We start from the raw sequence: 25,546 nt of genomic DNA on the forward strand, positions 1-25,546 counted from the left end.
CGTGTGCGTTGGAGCGTGCGTTAGAGCGTGCGTTGGAGCGTGAGTTGGAGCGTGTGAGTTGGAGCGTGTGAGTTGGAGCGTGCGTTGGAGCGTGTGTTGGAGCGTGTGCGTTGGAGCGTGAGTTGGAGCGTGTGAGTTGGAGCGTGCGTTGGAGCGTGTGCGTTGGAGCGTGAGTTGGAGCGTGTGAGTTGGAGCGTGTGTGTTGGAGCGTGCGTTGGCGTGCGTTGGAGCATGTGCGTTGGAGCGTGTGCGTTGGAGCGTGCGCGTTGGAGCGTGAGTTGGAGCGTGTGCGTTGGAGCGTGCGCGTTGGAGCGTGAGTTGGAGCGTGTGCGTTGGAGCGTGTGCGTTGGAGCGTGCGTTGGAGCGTGTGCGTTGGAGCGTGCGCGTTGGAGCGTGCGTGTTGGAGCGTGCGTGTTGGAGCGTGCGCGTTGGAGCGTGCGTGTTGGAGCGTGTGTGTTGGAGTGTGCGCGTTGGAGCGTGCGTGTTGGAGCGTGCGCGTTGGAGCGTGCGCGTTGGAGCGTGGGCGTTGGAGCGTGCGCGTTGGAGCGTGCGTGTTGGAGCGTGCGTGTTGAAGAGTACGTGTTGGAGCGTGCGCGTTGGAGCGTGCGCGTTGGGGCGTGTGCATTGCGGCGTGCGCGTTGGAGCGTGTGTGTTGGAGAGTGCGCGTTGGAGTGTGTGCGTTGGAGCGTGTGCGCGTTGGAGTGTGTGCGTTGGAGCGTGCGCGTTGGAGCGTGCGTTGGAGCGTGTGCGTTGGAGCGTGTGCGTTGGAGCGTGTGCGTTGGAGCGTGTGCGATGGAGCGTGCGCGTTGGAGCGTGCGTTGGAGCGTGCGCGTTGGAGCGTGCGTTGGAACGTGTGCGTTGGAGCGTGCGTTGGAGCGCGTGCTTTGGAGCGTGTGCGTTGGAGCGTGTGCGTTGGAGCGTGCGCGTTGGAGCGTGTGCGTTGGAGCGTGCGTTGGAACATGCGCATTGGAGCGTGCGCGTTGGAGCGTGCGTTGGAGCGTGCGCGTTGGAGCGTGCGTTGGAGCGTGTGCGTTGGAGCATGTGCGTTGGAGCGTGCGTTGGAGCGTGTGCGTTGGAGCGTGCGTTGGAGCGTGCGTGTTGGAGCGTGCGCGTTGGAGCGTGCGCGTTGGAGCGTGGGCGTTGGAGCGTGCGCGTTGGAGCGTGCGTGTTGGAGCGTGCGTGTTGAAGAGTACGTGTTGGAGCGTGCGCGTTGGAGCGTGCGCGTTGGGGCGTGCGCGTTGGGGCGTGTGCATTGCGGCGTGCGCGTTGGAGCGTGTGTGTTGGAGAGTGTGCGTTGGAGCGTGCGCGCGTTGGAGCGTGTGCGTTGGAGCGTGTGCGTTGGAGCGTGCGTTGGAGCGTGTGCGTTGGAGCGTGTGCGTTGGAGCGTGTGCGATGGAGCGTGCGCGTTGGAGCGTGCGTTGGAGCGTGCGCGTTGGAGCGTGCGTTGGAACGTGTGCGTTGGAGCGTGCGTTGGAGCGCGTGCTTTGGAGCGTGCGCGTTGGAGCGTGTGCGTTGGAGCGTGCGCGTTGGAGCGTGTGCGTTGGAGCGTGCGTTGGAGCATGCGCATTGGAGCGTGCGCGTTGGAGCGTGCGTTGGAGCGTGCGCGTTGGAGCGTGCGTTGGAGCGTGTGCGTTGGAGCATGTGCGTTGGAGCGTGCGTTGGAGCGTGTGCGTTGGAGCGTGCGTTGGAGCGTGTGCGTTGGAGCGTGTGCGTTGGAGCGTGCATTGGAGCTTGTGCGTTGGAGCGTGCGCGTTGGAGCGTGCGTTGGAGCGTGTGCGTTGGAGCGTGCGTTGGAGCGTGTGCGTTGGAGCGTGCGCGTTGGCGCGTGCGCGTTGGAGTGTGCGCGTTGGAGCGTGCGTTGGAGCGTGTGCGTTGGAGCGTGCGTTGGAGCGTGTGCGTTGGAGCGTGCGCGTTGGAGTGTGCGCGTTGGAGCGTGCATTGGAGCGTGTGCGCGTTGGAGTGTGTGCGTTGGAGCGTGCGCGTTGGAGCGTGCTGCGTTGGAGCGTGCTGCGTTGGAGCGTGTGCGTTGGAGCGTTCGCGTTGGAGCGTGCGCGTTGGAGCGTGCGTTGGAGCGTGTGCGTTGGAGCGTGCACGTTGGAGCGTGCGTTGGAGCGTGCGCGTTGGAGCGTGCGTTGGAGCGTGCGCGTTGGAGCGTGCGCTTTGGAGCGTGCGTTGGAGCGTGCGCGTTGGAGCGTGCGCGTTGGAGCGTGTGCGTTGGAGCGTGCGTTGGAGCGTGTGCGTTGGAGCGTGCGTTAGAGCGTGCGTTGGAGCGTGAGTTGGAGCGTGTGAGTTGGAGCGTGTGAGTTGGAGCGTGCGTTGGAGCGTGTGTTGGAGCGTGTGCGTTGGAGCGTGAGTTGGAGCGTGTGAGTTGGAGCGTGCGTTGGAGCGTGTGCGTTGGAGCGTGAGTTGGAGCGTGTGAGTTGGAGCGTGTGTGTTGGAGCGTGCGTTGGCGTGCGTTGGAGCATGTGCGTTGGAGCGTGTGCGTTGGAGCGTGCGCGTTGGAGCGTGAGTTGGAGCGTGTGCGTTGGAGCGTGCGCGTTGGAGCGTGAGTTGGAGCGTGTGCGTTGGAGCGTGTGCGTTGGAGCGTGCGTTGGAGCGTGTGCGTTGGAGCGTGTGCGTTGGAGCGTGCGCGCACGCGCAGTGTCAAACAAACATTGGCACTCGGCCATTTTTTAAAGGACTGGAGAAAAAGTGAAGATTTGTCTCTTGGACCCCTGGAAAGGCTTGTAATTTAATTTTTGTGATATTTCTGTGTGTGAGGGAGTGCTTTTAGCAGCACTGTTGAATAAATCACCTGCTGAAATCAGTGAGTTCAGCTTTTCACTGCTAAACTTGCAGAACCGGTGCTGCATTGGTGCATGCAAATTAAGGACTGTGTGTTTTGAGAAATAAGAGTGCCAATTCAACTTTGCAATGGATCAACGTCCACCAAGAACAAAGAATTTCTTGCATGAGGAAGTAGAGATATTAGTCAACGTAATTGAGCAGAGATGGCAGGAGCTAGATACAAGCAACAGAGGTCGCATAAAAGTGCCACCAAAAGAAATGAAGAAACACTGGAACCAAGTTGCAGAAGATTACTGCGCAGTGGTACATACCATGAGATCTGGAAGCCAGTGTAAAAAGAAATGGCACGACCTTGGTCAAGTAGTTAGTGTAAGTAATATTTCCCATTTTTAATTCAATCGTAATTGTAACCTGGCTATCTGTATGTCCCACCTTGCAGACTGACACACTCTGTAAAAAGTTATATTTTACTCTTTGCAGAAGAAATTGGCCCACAACAAAAGGGAGGCAACTCGGACAGGAGGAGGCACGCCCAATCTGCATCCACTGACACCCTTGGAACAAAGGGTAGCTGCTATGATGAGTCGTACATGGAGAAAAGCAATCGGTACAGCACAAGCTGGGCCCGCACGCGAGGAAGAGGGTAAGTCCTGAAAATGCATCATGGCCCTTTAAATCAACCTGCTGCCTGGCCTGCTATGTGTGAGAGTACTCATGTCACCCATCCGGCCCCCTCCCTCGCTGTTAAACATTTGACTGTTCTGATGCATTTTGCAGAACATGGTGATGATGATGATGATGATGACGATGATGATGATGACGATGATGATGATGATGATGATGATGATGATGATGACGATGACGATGATGATGATGGTGATGATGGTGGTGATGATGGTGATGATGATGATGATGATGGTGGTGATGATGATGATGGTGATGATGATGATGATGGTGGTGATGATGATGATGGTGATGATGATGATGATGATGATGACGATGATGATGATGACGATGATGATGATGTTGATGATGACGATGATGATGATGATGATGATGATGATGGTGGTGGTGGTGATGATGATGGTGGTGATGGTGATGATGATGATGATGGTGATGATGATGATGATGATGACGATGATGATGGTGATGGTGATGGTGATGATGGTGATGGTGATGATGATGATGATGATGATGATGATGATGACGATGGTGATGGTGATGGTGATGATGATGATGATGATGATGATGCTGCTGCTGCCAACCCTGAGGATCCTGAGGGTACAGAACAAGAACCAGTACAACCAGCTGCAGATGATCCAGACTGGATGATGGCAGTGATGACTGAAATGTCTGCAGGGGAGAGCTTCCAAATCAATGTTTATGAGCCCCCATCAAGGGTCATCAGAGTTTCAACCCCGAGCATAGGTCTTGGTTCCACCTTCCATGCTTTCGCTTCCGATGTTGCGGGTCCCAGTGGTGCTGCTGGTATAATGCAGCATTCTACAGTCAGTGCACTACCATCCGATCCTGCGCCTCCCTCTCGCATAGGTTCTGGTTCCACCTACTATGGTTTTGATTCCGACGCTTCGGGTCCCAGTGCTGCTGCTGATATCATGGAGCAGTTTACACCCATTCGTCCAACATCCCAGCCCATGGCTCGCACTCGAGTGCTGTCGTCTGGAACACCGAGCGCCCCACCATCCCAGCCCTAGCCTCCCTCTCTTGTACTGCCGTCTGCAACACAGAGCGTCCCACCGTTCCAGCCCAAGCCTCTCACTCTAGTTCTGCCGTCTGCAACACAGAGCATCCCACCGTTCCAGCCCAAGCCTCTCCCTCTAGTTCTGCCGTCTGGAACACAGAGCATCCCACCATTCCAGCCCAAGCCTCTCCCTCCAGTTCAGCCGTCTGGAACACAGAGCATCCCACAGTCCCAGCCCGCGCCTCCCAGTGTAGTGGTTACACGAGGCAGACCCAGGCAGAGGAGAAGGAGATTGGAGACACGCTCTCCTGAGATGCAGCGTGCAACAGATGCGGATCAGGTTGTGGCATTGGGTATGGAGACCAATGAGCTTACCCGATCACTCATCGGTGTCATCAGTGCAGTGGGTGAAGAGGTGACGGTCCTGACGGGAGAAATAGCAGTAATGACACGGGAACTTAGGGAGGGAATGTCCGAGGGAGTGCAATCGATGGCACAGGCCGTCAGGGAGGGCCTGGTTGAGGTAGCTGCTGCAATAAGGGCACACAGCCCAGCCAATCAAATGACACCCCCATGAGGAAGTGAACATTCACTGAGATGTGGATGAGACATGGTTGCAGCCTTTCTTTGCTGCTTTTGTTCTTGTTCTTGGTGTAACTGCAGTAGAGTTTTTCAAATTGAAATTGTTTTGTAAGTTTTGTAACTTTACAACTTATAAGTGATCTTATGGTTTTTAAGTGATCTTATAGTGTAAATGCTCTCACATTTTTTTGTATCTTATTTAATTTTGCACCTAAAAAGTGATCCTGAAGTTTAAGTGTTCTTCAGAGTGTAAGATTTTTCACAATGAAACTGTTTTGTAAGTTTTGTAACTTAACAACATATAAGTGATCTCAGGGTTTTCAAGTGATCTTATAGTGTAAATGCTCTCACATTCTGTAAATTATTTAATTTTGCATCTAAAAAGTGATCTTGAAATGTAAGTGATCTTAGAGTGTAAAACTTTTCACATAGAAAGTGTTTTGTAACTTTTGAAACTTTACAAGTTTATAAGTGATCTTCAAGAGTCATATTAAAAAGTATAGTTTGATACAACAAATATTTTATTAGAGTGACGTTAACTTTTCAATAAAATATTTTTTCATTAAAACTGTTTCATGTTCCATTAACACAACACAACGTAGGAACAACTGCAAAGAATAAACATGTCCATTTGCAAAAGTGGTTGCAGAGCCCTCAGGCATCAGTAGTTGAAGCGTTCATGGATGAGCTGTTGGCGCAAGGCTCAAGCAATCATTAAAGGGGCACGATGGACGGCCCTCCTCCGACCTCGTGCTCCGGCATCAGGCACTTGCATGCTTTCCTGATCGTCGTTATCATCCACATCCTGCTCTTCCATAATACTATCATCATGCACTGGACCCTCACGTAGGTCTTCTGGTTCCACTACCAGCTCCTGCTGCCTCATGATGGCTAAGTTATGAAGCATGCAGCACACAACAGTGAAGTGACCGACAATCTGAGGAGAGTATAGCAACTGTCCTCCGGAATGGTCCAGGCATCGGAATCGCTGTTTCAATATGCCAATGGACCCCTCAATGATGCTGCGTGTCGCAATGTGCGCCATGTTGTACTGACGGTCAGCTTCTGTCCGTGTCAGGCGTAGGGGCGACATGAGCCAGGTGGTCAGGCCGTACCCTTTGTCTCCCAGTAGCCAGCTCTGCCCTTCTGGCTGCTGCTCAAACATGTCAGATAGAACGCTGTCGCGTATGATGAACGCATCGTGGGTGCTGCCAGGGTATCTCGCATTGACTGACATGATGTGCTGCTTGTCGTCACACACGAGCTGCACACTGATAAAGTGGAAACCTTTTCTATTTCAGTACTGCTCAGAATCCTCCACAGGTGCTCGCAAGGCTATGTGGGTACAATCAATGCAGCCCTGTACCTTTGGGAAGCCGGCAATCCTGAAGAAGCCCACAGCCCTCTCATGGGTCGTTTGTGCAGTCATTGGGAAATTGATGAAGTCATTCCTTCGTGCATACAGTGCAGCCGTGACCTGGTAAACGCAGGCATGTATTGCACGTTGAGAGATGGCACACACATCTCCAGTTGTAGCCTGAAACGATCCCGAGGCATAGAAAGAAAGTGCAGCTGTTACCTTCACTGCAACAGACAGGGCAGTTGGTGTTCTGCTTCTGGGCTGCAAATCTGCTCTCACCATATCACAGATCTCAGTGACAACTTCTCTGCGAAAATGCAGCCTTTTCACACAATCAGCCTCGCTCATGTCCAGGTACGAGCGCCTGGCTCGATATTGTCGACGTGGGTAAGGTCTCCTGCCCATCAACCTACGGGCTACGACATTCCTGGTGCGGTGAGCTCTAATCAATTCTCTCCTATGCAGTGAATTGATGGCGAACCATTGCATAATACGTGGTGTTGACAATGCAGCACCCATTCTGCAAATTTAAGTATAAAACTGTCGATGTGGCCGACTCTCCCTGTCCAAATGGCCTCAGTCCCCCTCACAGCTCGAAGGCTGCTGCTGTATCTTCGGCTGCCGGCCAGCCACTGACGCCGCCCCTAAAGCGTGGCCGAATGGCCTCAAGCACCTTAAAGAGCTGCGTGTGTCCTGTGTTGATCCTTCGGCTGCCAGCCAGCCACTGACGCCGCTGCTATCCCATGGCCGAATGGCCTCACGTCGGTCCGGTGCTGTATCTTCGGCTGCCGGCCAGCCACTGACGCCGCTGCTATCCCATGGCCGAATGGCCTCAAGCACCATAAAGAGCTGCGTGCGTCCAGTGTTGATCCTTCGGCTGCCGGCCAGCCACTAACAGAATGAAGGCCTGCCTGCAGCACCGCAGCTCAGCTCGAAGGCTGCTTGCTGCCGCTGTTGGGGTTGCCGTCGAGACACTGACGCCACACCCCTGCCTGTCTCCAACATGAAAGGCCTGCCTGAAGCACAGCAGCTCGAAGGCTGCTGCTGTTTCACACAGGTAGGAACATGGTTTATTTAATCTTTTCTTTGCTTATAAATTTTTATTCAGGTTGGATCTATTTGTATAATATTTGTATAAGTATAACTCAGGATTGATTGTAAAATTTAATGACTTCCCTTCCCCCCCCCCATTCCCTACGCCTAATTTGTAACCTACGCCTGATTTTCTAAAGTGTAGACAAGGTTTTTTCGAGCGGACAAAAATCTTCACTTACTCCATTCTAAGTTAGTTTGGAGTAAGTTTTCACTGCCGAAATTTTGAAAACAGGTGTAAGTGGCCGGACACGCCCCCTTTTGGAAAAAAAAATTCTGTTCCAAAGTGAAACTGTTCTAACTGACTAGAACTGGAGCAAACTAAATGCCGAGAATTTGAATTTCTAAGATACTCCGTTCCACACCAGTTGCTCCAAAAAATCAGGAGCAACTGAGGCCGAAACTTGGGCCCATTGTGTGCAGTTTTAGTCTCCTAATCTGAGGAAGGACGTTCTTGCTATTGAGGGAGTGCAGCGAAGGTTCACCAGACTGATTCCCGGGATGGCAGGACTGACATATGAGGAGAGACTGGATCGACTGGAGTTTAGAAGGATAAGAGGGGATCTCATAGAAAAGTATAAAATTCTGACGGGGCTGGACAGGTTAGATGCAGGAAGAATGTTCCCGATGTTGGGGAAGTCCAGAACCACGGGACACAGTCTAAGGATAAGGGATAAGCCATTTAGGACCAAGTTGAAGAGAAACTTTTTCACTCAGAGAGTTGTGAACCTGTGGAATTCCCTGCCACAGAAAGTTGTTGAGTCCAGTTTGTTAGATATATTCAAAAGGGAGTTAGATGTGGTCCTTATGGCTAAAGAGATCAAGGGGTATGGAGAGAAGGCTGGGGTGGGGTACTGAGGTTGAATGATCAGCCATGATCATATTGAATGGCGGTGCAGGCTCGAAGGGCCGAATGGCCTACTCCTGCACCCATTTTCTATGTTTCTATGTTTCTAACTGGCACCAAGTCCCGTTCACTCATCACCCCCTGTGCTCGCTGACCTACATTGGCTTCCGGTTAAGCAACGGCTCAATTTCAAAATTCACATCCTTATTTTCAAATCCCTCCATGGCCCCTCCCTATCTCTGTATCCCCTCCAGCTCCTACACCCCTCCCTATCTCTGTAACCTCCTCCAGCCCCTACACCCCTCCCTATCTCTGTAACTCCTCCAGCCCCTACACCCCTCCCTATCTCTGTAACCTCCTCCAGCCCCTACACCCCTCCCTATCTCTATGACCCCCTCCAGCCCCTACACCCCTCCCTATCTCTGTAACCCCTCCAGCCCCTAACCCCTCCCTATCTCTGTAACCCCCTCCAGCCCCTACACCCCTCCCTATCTCTGTAACCTCCTCCAGCCCCAACACCCCTCCCTATCTCTGTAACCTCCTCCAGCCCCTAACCCCTCCCTATCTCTGTAACCCCTCCAGCCCCTAACCCCTCCCTATCTCTGTAACCCCTCCAGCCCCTACACCCCTCCCTATCTCTGTAACCTCCTCCAGCCCCTAACTCCTCCCTATCTCTGCAACCTCCAGCCCCTACACCCCTCTCTATCTCTGTAACCCCCTCCAGCCCCAACACCCCTCCCTATCTCTGTAACCTCCTGCAGCCGCTACACCCCTCCCTATCTCTGTAACCCCCTCCAGGCCCAACACCCCTCCCTATCTCTGTAACCCCTCCAGCCCCTAACCCCTCCCTATCTCTGTAACCCCTCCAGCCCCAACACCCCTCCCTATCTCTCTAACCCCTCCAGCCCCTACACCCCTCCCTATCTCTGTAACCCCCTCCAGCCCCGACACCCCTCCCTATCTCTGTAACCTCCAGCCCCTACACCCCTCCCTATCTCTGTAACCTCCTCCAGCCCCTACACCCCTCCCTATCTCTGTAACCCCCTCCAGCCCCTACACCCCTCCCTATCTCTGTAACCCCTCCAGCCCCTAACCCCTTCCTATCTCTGTAACCTCCTCCAGCCCCTACACCCCTCCCTATCTCTGTAACCCCCTCCAGCCCCTACACCCCTCCCTATCTCTGTAACCCCTCCAGCCCCTAACCCCTCCCTATCTCTGTAACCCCCTCCAGCCCCTAACCCCTCCCTATCTCTGTAACCTCCTCCAGCCCCTAACCCCTCCCTATCTGTGTAACCCCCTCCAGCCCCTACACTCCTCCCTATCTCTGTAACCTCCTCCAGCCCCACAACGCCCCGAGATGTCTGCACCCCTCTAATTCTGCCCTTGACCATTCCTGATTATAATCGCTCCACCATGGATGACCGTGCCTTCAGCTGCTTGGGCCCCAGCTCTAAATCCCCTCCCTAAAGCTCTCCACCTCTGTTGCTCTTTTTCCTTCTTTAAAACTGACCTCTCTGACCAAGCTTTTGGTCACCTGGTTATTTGGTGTCGAATTGTTGTCTTATAACAACTTGTGAAACATCCTGGGAGGTTTTACTCTATTAAAGGCGCTGGATAAATACAGGCTGTAGTTGTAGTTGTTGATATTTATTATTGATTTGTAATCGATATTTAATATTTGCATTACTGATTCATATTATATAATATGCATTTTTAATACATCATTAATTTTGGCTTTACTGATTGATATAATTTATTAATCCTTTGTAATATATCTTTAATATTTTTATGACTGATTTATGTTATTTATTATGCATTTGTAATCTACCTTTAATTTTGGCATTCCTAATTCATGGTATTTATTATACATTTGTCATAGAAATGTTTTATTTGCAATTCTGATTGGTATTATTTATTATGCATTTATAAAACTTTATTCCTTGCATTATTGATTCATGTTATATAATAAGCATTTTAAATATATCTTTAATATTTGCATTATTGATTTATATTATTTATTTATTATGCATTTGTGATAGACATTTAACACTTGCATTGTTGATTTATATTAATTATTGTGCACCTGTAATAGTATTTAAGATTTGCATTACTGATTAATATTAATTATTATGCATTTGTAACATATCTTTAACTTTTGCATTTCAGGTTGATATAATTGATTATACATTTGTTATATATCTTTATTTTTTTCATTACTAATTCATATTATGCATTTGTAATGATTCTTGAATATGTTCAGCATTGATTCATATTATTTATAATGCATGTGTGATAGATGTTTCACATTTTCATCTTTGATTTATATTAATTATGATGCATTTGCTATAGTATTTAATATTTGCAATACTGTGACATTATTTATTATGCATTTGTGATCTATCTTTAATTTTTGCATAACTAATTCATGGTATTTTATGCATTTGTAATAGATATTTAATATTTGCAATTCTGATTGATATTATTCATTATACATTGATAATAAAGCTGAAATATTGCATTATTGATTGATATAATTGATTATTCCTTTGTAATATATCTTTACTATTTGCATTGTTGATTTATTTTATTCATTATGCATTTGTAATATATCGTTAATATTTAGATTATCAATTCATATTATTTATTATGCAGTTGTAATAGAACATAAGAACATAAGAAATAGGAGCAGGAGTAGGCCATACGACCTCTCGAGCCTGCTCCGCCATTTAATACGATCATGGCCGGTCTGATCATGGACTCAGCTCCACTTCCCCGCCCGCTCCCCAGATCCCTTCACTCCCTTATCGCTCAAAAATCTGTCTATCTCCGCCTTAAATATATTCAATGACCCGGCCCCCACAGCTCTCTGGGGCAGAGAATTCCACAGATTTACAACCCTCTGAGAGAAGAAATTCCTCCTCATCTCAGTTCTAAATGGCGACCCCTTATTCTGAGACTATGCCCCCATGATTGATATTATTTATTATGGATTTGCAATAGATAGTTAATATTTGTATTATCGATTCATATTATGTATAATGTATTTATGATGGATATGTAATATTTGCATTGTTGATCGATATTATTTATTCCCCTCCTTCCTGGAGTCTGTTTACACCTCAAGAGATTTGAGAATGTTTTCTGTCTTTAAGATGCCCTTAAATCATTGATCTTTATTTGCACAGAAACGGATATTTACTGTAAATATTATAGTTATATTGACACAATTCTTTCTAATATTTAGACAGTTGCATTTGTTTTTTTTAATGTAATACTGATACTTAAGTATTGTGTACGTTTAAATTCTCATTTACATCCGTATGTTTGTTTATATTTTCCATTGTCATTAATTTGTCATCTTTACATTCAGTTCTTAAATTTATCTTAAAATTTAGATTTCAAATTCATGAGTTGCGTCCCAGCTGAAGAATTGTGTCCAATTCTGGGCAGCACACTTTAGGAAGCACGTGAAGGCTTTGGAGAGGGTGCAGAGAGATTTACTCGAATGGGTACCGAGATGTGGGATTGTCATTACGTTGATAGACTGAAGAAACTGGGGTTCGTCTTAGAGTAAAGAAGGCGAAGAGGAGATTTGAGAGAGGTGCTTAAAATCATGAAGGATTTCGATAGAACGATTTAAACATTCTCTCCCTCCACCACCGGCGCACCATGGCTGCAATGTGCACCATCTCATCATCACAGGCAGTCCCTCGGAATCGAGGAGGACTTGCTTCCACTCCCAAAGTGAGTTCTTTGATGGCTGAACAGTCCGATATGAGAGCCACAGACCCTGTTACAGGTGGGACAGACATTGGTCAGGGGAAGGGGTGGGTGAGGCTGGTTTGCCGTGTGCTCCTTCCGCTGCCTGTGCCTGTCCTCTTCATGCTCCTTGCGTCTAGACTCGAAGAGCTCAACACCCTCCCGGATGGACTTTCTCCACCTCGGGCGGTCTGCGGCCAGGGTCTCCCAGGTGTCAGTGGTGATGTCACACTTTACCAGAGAGGCTTTGAGGGCGTCATTATAACATTTCCGCTGTCCTCCTTTGGCTCGTTTACCATGAAGGAGCTTCGTATAAAGCATTTGTTTAGGGAGTCTCGTATCTGGCATGTGAACTCTGTGGCCTGCCCAGCGAAGCTGATCGAGTGTGGTCAGTGCTTCAATACTGGGGATGTTGGCCTGGTCGAGGACACTGATGTTGGTGCACCTGTCCTCCCAGGAGATTTGCAGGATCTTGTGGAGACATCGTTGGTGATATATCTCCAGCGACTTGAGGTGCCTTCTGTACATCGTCCATGCCTCAGACCCATACAGGAGGGCGGGTATTACTACAGCCCTGTAGACCATGAGTTTGGTGGTAGATTTGAGGGCCTGGTCTTCAAACACACTTTTCCGCAGACGGCCGAGGGTTGCACTGGCGCACTGGAGGCGATGCAGAATCTCCGCATCAATGTCTGCCTTTGTTGATAAGAGGCTCCCGAGGTATGGGAAATGGTCCACGTTGTCCAGGGCCGTGCCGTGAATCTTGATGATTGGAGGGCAGTGCTGTGCAGCGATGACAGGCTGGTGAAGGACCTTTGTCTTACGGATGTTAAGCGTAAGGCCCATGCTTTCATATGCCTCAGTGAATACATTGACTATATCCTGGAGTTCAGTCTCTGAATGTGCACAGATACAAGCATCGCCCGCATACTGCAGCTCAACGCCAGAGGTTGGAGTGATCCTGGAGGCGGTGTAGGTTAAACAGCTTCCCACTGGTTCTGTAGTTTAATTCCACTCCAACGGGGAGCTTGTTGATTGTGAGGTGGAGCATGGCGGTGAGGAAGATTGAGAAGAGGGTTGGAGCGATAACGCAGCCCTGTTTGACCCCGGTCCGGACGTGGATTGGGTCTGTAATGGATCCGCTGGTAAGGATCACGGCCTGCATGTCATCGTGAAGCAGGCGAAGGATGTTGACAAACTTTTGGGGGCATCCGAAACGGAGGAGGACGCTCCATAGACCCTCACGGTTGACAGTGTCAAAGGCCTTTGTAAGATCGAAGGCCATTTATAAGGGCTGGCGCTGCTCCCTGCAATTTTCCTGCAGCTGTCGCGCTGCAAAGATCATGTCCGTTGTGCCCGTAGGGGACGAAATCCGCACTGTGATTCCGGGAGGAGCTCCTTGGCCACAGGGAGAAGACGATTGAGGAGAACTCTAGCGACAACTTTCCCAGTGGCTGAAAGCAGGGAGATTCCCCTGTAGTTGCCGCAGTCGGACTTGTCCCCCTTTTTAAAGATGGTCACGATCACTGCATCTCTGAGATCTCCCGCCATGCTCTCCTCCCTCCAGATGAGAGAGATGAGGTCATGTATCCGCGCCAACAGTGCCTCTCCGCCATACTTTAGCGCCTCAGCAGGGATTCCATCAGCACCCGTAGCCTTGTTATTCTTAAGCTGTTTTATGGCTTTGCCTACTTCGTGCAACGTTGGAGTTTCACTGAGTTGTGGCGGATGGCATGCTGCGGGATGGAGTCGAGAACACTCAAGTCAAAGGCAGAGTCTCGATTGAGGAGATCTTCAAAGTGCTCCTTCCATTGGACACTGACAGCCTCGGTGTCCTTGATGAGTGTTTCCCCATTCTTGGCCAGGAGTGGGGTGAGGCCTTGGGAGTTTGGACCGTAGGTGGCCTTGACTGCAGTGAAGAATCCTCACATATCGTGGCAGTCGACCAGTTGTTGTATCTCCTGTGCTTTCACCATCCACCACCTGTTCTTTAGGTCTCAAGTTTTTTGTTGGACCTGAGCCTTGAGCTGTCTGTAATGTTGTTTTGCAGCTCCCGAGTTGGGCTGTTGCTTGAGGCTCAGAAATGCTTTGCGCTTGCGATCTATTAGATGCACTGCAGCAACTCGCCAAGGCTTCTTCAGCAGCACCTCACAAACCCGCGACCTCTACCACCTATAAGGACAAGGGCAGCAGGCGCATGGGAACACCACCACCTTCACGATCCCCTCCAAGTCACACACCATCCTGACTTGGAACTATAATCGGTCGTTCCTTCATTGTCGCTGGGTCAAAATCCTGGAACTCCCACCTTAGCAGCACTGTGGGAGCACCTTCACCACACGGACCACGGACTGCAGCAGTTCAAGAAGGCGGCTCACCAGCACCTTCTCGAGCGCAATTAGGGATGGTCAATAAATGCCGGCCTTGGCTGTGACGCCACATCCCAGGAACGAATAATAGAAAAGTTGGAATGCACTGCCCGATAGGATGATGGAAACAGATTCAATAGTAACCTTCAAAAGGGAATTGGATGAAAAGTGGAAGGAGTGATGTGGGGAAAGAGCGGGGAGTGAGACTGACGGGATTTCGGTTTAAAAGAGCAAGCACAGATTCGATGGGCCGAATGGCCTCCTGTGTGTACTATTCTATGATTCTATGATTCATATACTCAAAAATTCTATCAGTATATTTATCAGGCAATTTGTAGAATATATTATGAAAATACTTTTGATCGTCAGCCACCAATTGATTTATATATTCAGTATTAATATTCACATATATACAAAAATATAGTTTTATCAATGAAGAACCAAGAACAGCAAATTATTTCTAATCTAATTTCACCCCAGGACTGAGCCACTGATCATTGAGTGTCCCCACCATCTACACTCAGTGTTCACCCGGGGACTGAGATACCCCATGGTATCCCCCACTGATGATCGAATGTCCCCACCCTCTACACTCAGTGTTCACCCAGGGACTGAGATACCCATGGTATCTCTCACTGACCATCCAGTGTCCCCACCCTCTACACTCAGTGTTCACCCAGGGACTGAGATACCCCATGGTATCGCCCACTGACCATCCAGTGACCCACCCTCTACACTCAGTGTTCACCCAGGGACTGAGATACCCATGGTATCTCTCACTGATCATCCAGTGTCCTCACCCTCTACACTCAGTGTTCACCCAGGGACTGAGATACCCATGGTATCTCTCACTGATCATCCAGTGTCCTCACCCTCTACACTCAGTGTTCACCCAGGGACTGAGATACCCATGGTATCTCTCACTGACCATCCAGTGTCCCCACCCTCTACACTCAGTGTTCACCCAGGGACTGAGATACCCCATGGTATCTCCCACTGACCATCCAATGTCCCCACCATCTACACTCAGTGTTCACCTGGGGACTGAGATACCCCATGGTATCGCCCACTGACCATCCAGTGTCCCCACCGTCTACACTCAGTGTTCACCCAGGGACTGAGATACCCCATGGTATCTCTCACTGACCATCCAATGTCCCCACCCTCTACACTCAGTGTTCACCCAGGAACTGAGATACCCCATGGTATCTCTCACTGATCATCCAGTGTCCCCACCCTCTACACTCAGTGTTCACCCAGGGACTGAGATACCCCATGGTATCCCCCACTGACCATCCAATGTCCCCACCATCTACACTCAGTGTTCACCCGGGGACTGAGATACCCCATGGTATCGCCCACTGACCATCCAGTGTCCTCACCCTCTACACTCAGTGTTCACCCAGGGACTGAGATACCCCATGGTATCTCCCACTGACCATCCAATGTCCCCACCCTCTACACTCAGTGTTCACCCAGGGACTGAGATACCCCATGGTATCTCTCACTGACCATCGAGTGTCCCCACCCTCTACACTCAGTGTCCACCCAGGGACTGAGATACCCCATGGTATCTCTCACTGACCATCCAGTGTCCCCACCCTCTACACTCAGTGTTCACCCAGGGACTGAGATACCCCATGGTATCCCCCACAGACCATCCAGTGTCCCCACCCTCTACACTCAGTGTTCACCCAGGGACTGAGATACCCCATGGTATCCCCCACTGACCATCGAGTGTCCCCACCCTCTACACTCAGTGTTCACCCAGGGACTGAGATACCACATGGTATCCCCCACTGACCATCGAATGTCCCCAGCCTCTACACTCAGTGTTCACCCGGGGACTGAGATACCCCATGGTATCCCCCACTGACCATCGAATGTCCCCACCCTCTACACTCAGTGTTCACCCGGGGACTGAGATACCCCATGGTATCTCCCACTGACCATCCAATGTCCCCACCCTTTACACTCAGTGTTCACCTGGGGACTGAGATACCCCATGGTATCTCTCACTGACCATCGAGTGTCCCCACCATCTACACTCAGTGTTCACCCGGGGACTGAGATACCCCATGGTATCCCCCACTGACCATCGAATGTCCCCACCCTCGACACTCAGTGTTCACCCGGGGACTGAGATACCCCATGGTATCCCCCACTGACCATCGAATGTACCCACCCTCTACACTCAGTGTTCACCCGGGGACTGAGATACTCCATGGTATCTCCCACTGACCATCCAATGTCCCCACCCTTTACACTCAGTGTTCACCTGGGGACTGAGATACCCCATGGTATCTCTCACTGACCATCGAGTGTCCCCACCATCTACACTCAGTGTTCACCCGGGGACTGAGAAACCCCATGGTATCCCCCACTGACCATCGAATGTCCCCACCCTCTACACTCAGTGTTCACCTGGGGACTGAGATACCCCATGGTATCGCCCACTGACCATCCAGTGTCCCCACCCTCTACACTCAGTGTTCACCCAGGGACTGAGATACCCCATGGTATCCCCCACTGACCATCCAATGTCCCCACGCTCTACACTCAGTGTTCACCCAGGGACTGAGATACCCCATGGTATCGCCCACTGACCATCCAGTGCCCTCACCCTCTACACTCAGTGTTCACCCAGGGACTGAGATACCCCATGGTATCCCCCACAGACCATCCAGTGTCCCCACCCTCTACACTCAGTGTTCACCCAGGGACTGAGATACCCCATGGTATCCCCCACTGACCATCGAGTGTCCCCACCCTCTACACTCAGTGTTCACCCAGGGACTGAGATACCACATGGTATCCCCCACTGACCATCGAATGTCCCCAGCCTCTACACTCAGTGTTCACCCGGGGACTGAGATACCCCATGGTATCCCCCACTGACCATCGAATGTCCCCACCCTCTACACTCAGTGTTCACCCGGGGACTGAGATACCCCATGGTATCTCCCACTGACCATCCAATGTCCCCACCCTTTACACTCAGTGTTCACCTGGGGACTGAGATACCCCATGGTATCTCTCACTGACCATCGAGTGTCCCCACCATCTACACTCAGTGTTCACCCGGGGACTGAGATACCCCATGGTATCCCCCACTGACCATCGAATGTCCCCACCCTCGACACTCAGTGTTCACCCGGGGACTGAGATACCCCATGGTATCCCCCACTGACCATCGAATGTACCCACCCTCTACACTCAGTGTTCACCCGGGGACTGAGATACTCCATGGTATCTCCCACTGACCATCCAATGTCCCCACCCTTTACACTCAGTGTTCACCTGGGGACTGAGATACCCCATGGTATCTCTCACTGACCATCGAGTGTCCCCACCATCTACACTCAGTGTTCACCCGGGGACTGAGAAACCCCATGGTATCCCCCACTGACCATCGAATGTCCCCACCCTCTACACTCAGTGTTCACCTGGGGACTGAGATACCCCATGGTATCGCCCACTGACCATCCAGTGTCCCCACCCTCTACACTCAGTGTTCACCCAGGGACTGAGATACCCCATGGTATCCCCCACTGACCATCCAATGTCCCCACGCTCTACACTCAGTGTTCACCCAGGGACTGAGATACCCCATGGTATCGCCCACTGACCATCCAGTGCCCTCACCCTCTACACTCAGTGTTCACCCAGGGACTTGGATACCCATGGTATCTCCCACTGACCATCCAGTGTCCCCACCCTCTACACTCAGTGTTCACCCAGGGACTGAGATACCCCATGGTATCGCCCACTGACCATCCAGTGTCCCCACCCTCTACACTCAGTGTTCACCCAGGGACTGAGATACCCCATGGTATCGCCCACTGACCATCCAGTGCCCTCACCCTCTACACTCAGTGTTCACCCAGGGACTGAGATACCCCATGGTATCTCTCACTGATCATCCAGTGTCCCCACCCTTTACACTCAGTGTTCACCCAGGGACTGAGATACCCATGGTATCTCTCACTGACCATCCAGTGTCCCCACCCTCTACACTCAGTGTTCACCCAGGGACTGAGATACCCCATGGTATCTCCCACTGACCATCCAATGTCCCCACCATCTACACTCAGTGTTCACCTGGGGACTGAGATACCCCATGGTATCGCCCACTGACCATCCAGTGTCCCCACCGTCTACACTCAGTGTTCACCCAGGGACTGAGATACCCCATGGTATCTCTCACTGACCATCCAATGTCCCCACCCTCTACACTCAGTGTTCACCCAGGAACTGAGATACCCCATGGTATCTCTCTCTGATCATCCAGTGTCCCCACCCTCTACACTCAGTGTTCACCTGGGGACTGAGATACCCCATGGTATCTCCCACTGACCATCCAATGTCACCACCCTCTACACTCAGTGTTCACCCAGGGACTGAGATACCCCATGGTATCTCTCACTGACCATCCAATGTCCCCACCCTCTACACTCAGTGTTCACCCAGGGACTGAGATACCCATGGTATCTCTCACTGACCATCCAGTGTCCCCACCCTCTACACTCAGTGTTCACCCAGGGACTGAGATACCCATGGTATCTCTCACTGATCATCCAGTGTCCTCACCCTCTACACTCAGTGTTCACCCAGGGACTGAGATACCCATGGTATCTCTCACTGATCATCCAGTGTCGTCACCCTCTACACTCAGTATTCACCCAGGGACTGAGATACCCATGGTATCTCTCACTGACCATCCAGTGTCCCCACCATCTACACTCAGTGTTCACCCAGGGACTGAGATACCCCATGGTATCTCCCACTGACCATCCAATGTCCCCACCCTCTACACTCAGTGTTCACCCAGGGACTGAGATACCCCATGGTATCTCTCACTGACCATCGAGTGTCCCCACCCTCTACACTCAGTGTTCACCCGGGGACTGAGATACCCCATGGTATCTCTCACTGACCATCCAGTGTCCCAACCCTCTACACTCAGTGTTCACCCAGGGACTGAGATACCCCATGGTATCGCCCACTGACCGTCCAGTGTCCCCACCCTCTACACTCAGTGTTCACCTGGGGACTGAGATACCCCATGGTATCTCTCACTGATCATCCAGTGTCCCCACCCTCTACACTCAGTGTTCACCCAGGGACTGAGATACCCCATGGTATCGCCCACTGACCATCCAGTGTCCCCACCCTCTACACTCAGTGTTCACCTGGGGACTGAGATACCCCATGGTATCTCCCACTGACCATCCAGTTTCCTCACCCTCTACACTCAGTGTTCACCCAGGGACTGAGATACCCCATGGTATCTCCCACTGACCATCCAATGTCCCCACCCTCTACACTCAGTGTTCACCCAGGGACTGAGATACCCCATGGTATCTCTCACTGACCATCGAGTGTCCCCACCCTCTACACTCAGTGTTCACCCAGGGACTGAGATACCCCATGGTATCTCTCACTGACCATCCAATGTCCCCACCCTCTACACTCAGTGTTCACCCAGGGACTGAGATACCCCATGGTATCTCTCACTGACCATCCAGTGTCCTCACCCTCTACACTCAGTGTTCACCCAGGGACTGAGATACCCCATGGTATCTCTCACTGACCATCCAGTGTCCCCACCCTCTACACTCATTGTTCACCCGGGGACTGAGATACCCCATGGTATCTCCCACTGACCATCCAGTTTCCTCACACTCTACACTCAGTGTTCACCCAGGGACTGAGATACCCCATGGTATCTCTCACTGACCATCCAGTGTCCCCACCCTCTACACTCAGTGTTCACCTGGGGACTGAGATACCCCATGGTATCTCTCACTGACCATCCAGTGTCCTCACCCTCTACACTCAGTGTTCACCCAGGGACTGAGATACCCCATGGTATCTCCCACTGACCATCCAGTGTCCCCACCCTCTACACTCAGTGTTCACCTGGGGACTGAGATACCCCATGGTATCTCCCACTGACCATCCAGTTTCCTCACACTCTACACTCAGTGTTCACCCAGGGACTGAGATACCCCATGGTATCTCTCACTGACCATCCAATGTCCCCACCCTCTACACTCAGTGTTCACCCAGGGACTGAGATACCCCATGGTATCTCTCACTGACCATCCAGTGTCCTCACCCTCTACACTCAGTGTTCACCCAGGGACTGAGATACCCCATGGTATCTCTCACTGACCATCCAGTGTCCCCACCCTCTACACTCAGTGTTCACCTGGGGACTGAGATACCCCATGGTATCTCCCACTGACCATCCAGTTTCCTCACACTCTACACTCAGTGTTCACCCAGGGACTGAGATACCCCATGGTATCTCCCACTGACCATCCAATGTCCCCACCCTCTACACTCAGTGTTCACCCAGGGACTGAGATACCCCATGGTATCTCTCACTGACCATCGAGTGTCCCCACCCTCTACACTCAGTGTTCACCCAGGGACTGAGATACCCCATGGTATCTCTCACTGACCATCCAGTGTCCCCACCCTCTACACTCAGTGTTCACCCAGGGACTGAGATACCCCATGGTATCGCCCACTGACCATCCAGTGTCTCCACCCTCTACACTCAGTGTTCACCCAGGGACTGAGATACCCCATGGTATCTCTCACTGACCATCCAGTGTCCTCACCCTCTACACTCAGTGTTCACCCAGGGACTGAGATACCCCATGGTATCTCTCACTGACCATCCAGTGTCCCCACCCTCTACACTCATTGTTCACCCGGGGACTGAGATACCCCATGGTATCTCCCACTGACCATCCAGTGTCTCCACCCTCTACACTCAGTGTTCACCCAGGGACTGAGATACCCCATGGTATCCCCCACTGACCATCCAATGTCCTCACCATCTACACTCAGTGTTCACCCAGGGACTGAGATACCCCATGGTATCGCCCACTGACCATCCAGTGTCCTCACTATCTACACTCAGTGTTCACCCAGGGACTGAGATACCCCATGGTATCTCTTACTGACCATCGAGTGTCCCCACACTCTACACTCAGTGTTCACCCAGGGACTGAGATACCCCATGGTATCTCTCACTGACCATCCAGTGTCCTCACCCTCTACACTCAGTGTTCACCTGGGGACTGAGATACCCCATGGTATCTCTCACTGACCATCCAGTGTCCCCACCCTCTACACTCAGTGTTCACCTGGGGACTGAGATACCCCATGGTATCTCCCACTGACCATCCAGTTTCCTCACACTCTACACTCAGTGTTCACCCAGGGACTGAGATACCCCATGGTATCTCTCACTGACCATCCAATGTCCCCACCCTCTACACTCAGTGTTCACCCAGGGACTGAGATACCCCATGGTATCTCTCACTGACCATCCAGTGTCCTCACCCTCTACACTCAGTGTTCACCCAGGGACTGAGATACCCCATGGTATCTCTCACTGACCATCCAGTGTCCTCACCCTCTACACTCAGTGTTCACCCAGGGACTGAGATACCCCATGGTATCTCCCACTGACCATCCAGTGTCCCCACCCTCTACACTCAGTGTTCACCTGGGGACTGAGATACCCCATGGTATCTCCCACTGACCATCCAGTGTCTCCACCCTCTACACTCAGTGTTCACCCAGGGACTGAGATACCCCATGGTATCTCTCACTGACCATCCAGTGTCCCCACCCTCTACACTCAGTGTTCACCTGGGGACTGAGATACCCCATGGTATCTCCCACTGACCATCCAGTTTCCTCACACTCTACACTCAGTGTTCACCCAGGGACTGAGATACCCCATGGTATCTCCCACTGACCATCCAATGTCCCCACCCTCTACACTCAGTGTTCACCCAGGGACTGAGATACCCCATGGTATCTCTCACTGACCATCGAGTGTCCCCACCCTCTACACTCAGTGTTCACCCAGGGACTGAGATACCCCATGGTATCTCTCACTGACCATCCAGTGTCCCCACCCTCTACACTCAGTGTTCACCCAGGGACTGAGATACCCCATGGTATCGCCCACTGACCATCCAGTGTCTCCACCCTCTACACTCAGTGTTCACCCAGGGACTGAGATACCCCATGGTATCTCTCACTGACCATCCAGTGTCCTCACCCTCTACACTCAGTGTTCACCCAGGGACTGAGATACCCCATGGTATCTCTCACTGACCATCCAGTGTCCCCACCCTCTACACTCATTGTTCACCCGGGGACTGAGATACCCCATGGTATCTCCCACTGACCATCCAGTGTCTCCACCCTCTACACTCAGTGTTCACCCAGGGACTGAGATACCCCATGGTATCCCCCACTGACCATCCAATGTCCTCACCATCTACACTCAGTGTTCACCCAGGGACTGAGATACCCCATGGTATCGCCCACTGACCATCCAGTGTCCTCACTATCTACACTCAGTGTTCACCCAGGGACTGAGATACCCCATGGTATCTCTTACTGACCATCGAGTGTCCCCACACTCTACACTCAGTGTTCACCCAGGGACTGAGATACCCCATGGTATCTCTCACTGACCATCCAGTGTCCTCACCCTCTACACTCAGTGTTCACCTGGGGACTGAGATACCCCATGGTATCTCTCACTGACCATCCAGTGTCCCCACCCTCTACACTCAGTGTTCACCTGGGGACTGAGATACCCCATGGTATCTCCCACTGACCATCCAGTTTCCTCACACTCTACACTCAGTGTTCACCCAGGGACTGAGATACCCCATGGTATCTCTCACTGACCATCCAATGTCCCCACCCTCTACACTCAGTGTTCACCCAGGGACTGAGATACCCCATGGTATCTCTCACTGACCATCCAGTGTCCTCACCCTCTACACTCAGTGTTCACCCAGGGACTGAGATACCCCATGGTATCTCTCACTGACCATCCAGTGTCCCCACCCTCTACACTCAGTGTTCACCTGGGGACTGAGATACCCCATGGTATCTCCCACTGACCATCCAGTTTCCTCACACTCTACACTCAGTGTTCACCCAGGGACTGAGATACCCCATGGTATCTCCCACTGACCATCCAATGTCCCCACCCTCTACACTCAGTGTTCACCCAGGGACTGAGATACCCCATGGTATCTCTCACTGACCATCGAGTGTCCCCACCCTCTACACTCAGTGTTCACCCAGGGACTGAGATACCCCATGGTATCTCTCACTGACCATCCAGTGTCCCCACCCTCTACACTCAGTGTTCACCCAGGGACTGAGATACCCCATGGTATCGCCCACTGACCATCCAGTGTCTCCACCCTCTACACTCAGTGTTCACCCAGGGACTGAGATACCCCATGGTATCTCTCACTGACCATCCAGTGTCCCCACCCTCTACACTCATTGTTCACCCGGGGACTGAGATACCCCATGGTATCTCCCACTGACCATCCAGTGTCTCCACCCTCTACACTCAGTGTTCACCCAGGGACTGAGATACCCCATGGTATCCCCCACTGACCATCCAATGTCCTCACCATCTACACTCAGTGTTCACCCAGGGACTGAGATACCCCATGGTATCGCCCACTGACCATCCAGTGTCCTCACTATCTACACTCAGTGTTCACCCAGGGACTGAGATACCCCATGGTATCTCTTACTGACCATCGAGTGTCCCCACACTCTACACTCAGTGTTCACCCAGGGACTGAGATACCCCATGGTATCTCTCACTGACCATCCAGTGTCCTCACCCTCTACACTCAGTGTTCACCTGGGGACTGAGATACCCCATGGTATCTCTCACTGACCATCCAGTGTCCCCACCCTCTACACTCAGTGTTCACCTGGGGACTGAGATACCCCATGGTATCTCCCACTGACCATCCAGTTTCCTCACACTCTACACTCAGTGTTCACCCAGGGACTGAGATACCCCATGGTATCTCTCACTGACCATCCAATGTCCCCACCCTCTACACTCAGTGTTCACCCAGGGACTGAGATACCCCATGGTATCTCTCACTGACCATCCAGTGTCCTCACCCTCTACACTCAGTGTTCACCCAGGGACTGAGATACCCCATGGTATCTCTCACTGACCATCCAGTGTCCCCACCCTCTACACTCAGTGTTCACCTGGGGACTGAGATACCCCATGGTATCTCCCACTGACCATCCAGTTTCCTCACACTCTACACTCAGTGTTCACCCAGGGACTGAGATACCCCATGGTATCTCCCACTGACCATCCAATGTCCCCACCCTCTACACTCAGTGTTCACCCAGGGACTGAGATACCCCATGGTATCTCTCACTGACCATCGAGTGTCCCCACCCTCTACACTCAGTGTTCACCCAGGGACTGAGATACCCCATGGTATCTCTCACTGACCATCCAGTGTCCCCACCCTCTACACTCAGTGTTCACCCAGGGACTGAGATACCCCATGGTATCGCCCACTGACCATCCAGTGTCTCCACCCTCTACACTCAGTGTTCACCCAGGGACTGAGATACCCCATGGTATCTCTCACTGACCATCCAGTGTCCCCACCCTCTACACTCATTGTTCACCCGTGGACTGAGATACCCCATGGTATCTCCCACTGACCATCCAGTGTCTCCACCCTCTACACTCAGTGTTCACCCAGGGACTGAGATACCCCATGGTATCCCCCACTGACCATCCAATGTCCTCACCATCTACACTCAGTGTTCACCCAGGGACTGAGATACCCCATGGTATCGCCCACTGACCATCCAGTGTCCTCACTATCTACACTCAGTGTTCACCCAGGGACTGAGATACCCCATGGTATCTCTTACTGACCATCGAGTGTCCCCACACTCTACACTCAGTGTTCACCCAGGGACTGAGATACCCCATGGTATCCCCCACTGACCATCCAGTGTCCCCACCATCTGCACTCAGTGTTCACCCAGGGACTGAGATACCCCATGGTATCGCCCACTGACCATCGAATGTCCCCACCCTCAACACTCAGTGTTCACCCAGGGACTGAGATACCCCATGGTATCTCTCACTGACCATCGAGTGTCCCCACCCTCTACACTCAGTGTTCACCCAGGGACTGAGATAC

General features: G+C 51.6%; 1 protein-coding gene across 1 annotated transcript in view; it reads left to right on the forward strand.

Annotated features, from left to right (window-relative positions):
• LOC139254650 (putative uncharacterized protein DDB_G0290521) overlaps nucleotides 1–25,546 on the forward strand; it is a 57,528-nt gene that overhangs the window by 22,083 nt on the left and 9,899 nt on the right. The gene's annotated exons all lie outside the window — the stretch shown is intronic.

This window comes from Pristiophorus japonicus, unplaced genomic scaffold (assembly GCF_044704955.1).
Source record: "Pristiophorus japonicus isolate sPriJap1 unplaced genomic scaffold, sPriJap1.hap1 HAP1_SCAFFOLD_565, whole genome shotgun sequence".
Lineage (NCBI taxonomy): Eukaryota > Metazoa > Chordata > Chondrichthyes > Pristiophoridae > Pristiophorus > Pristiophorus japonicus.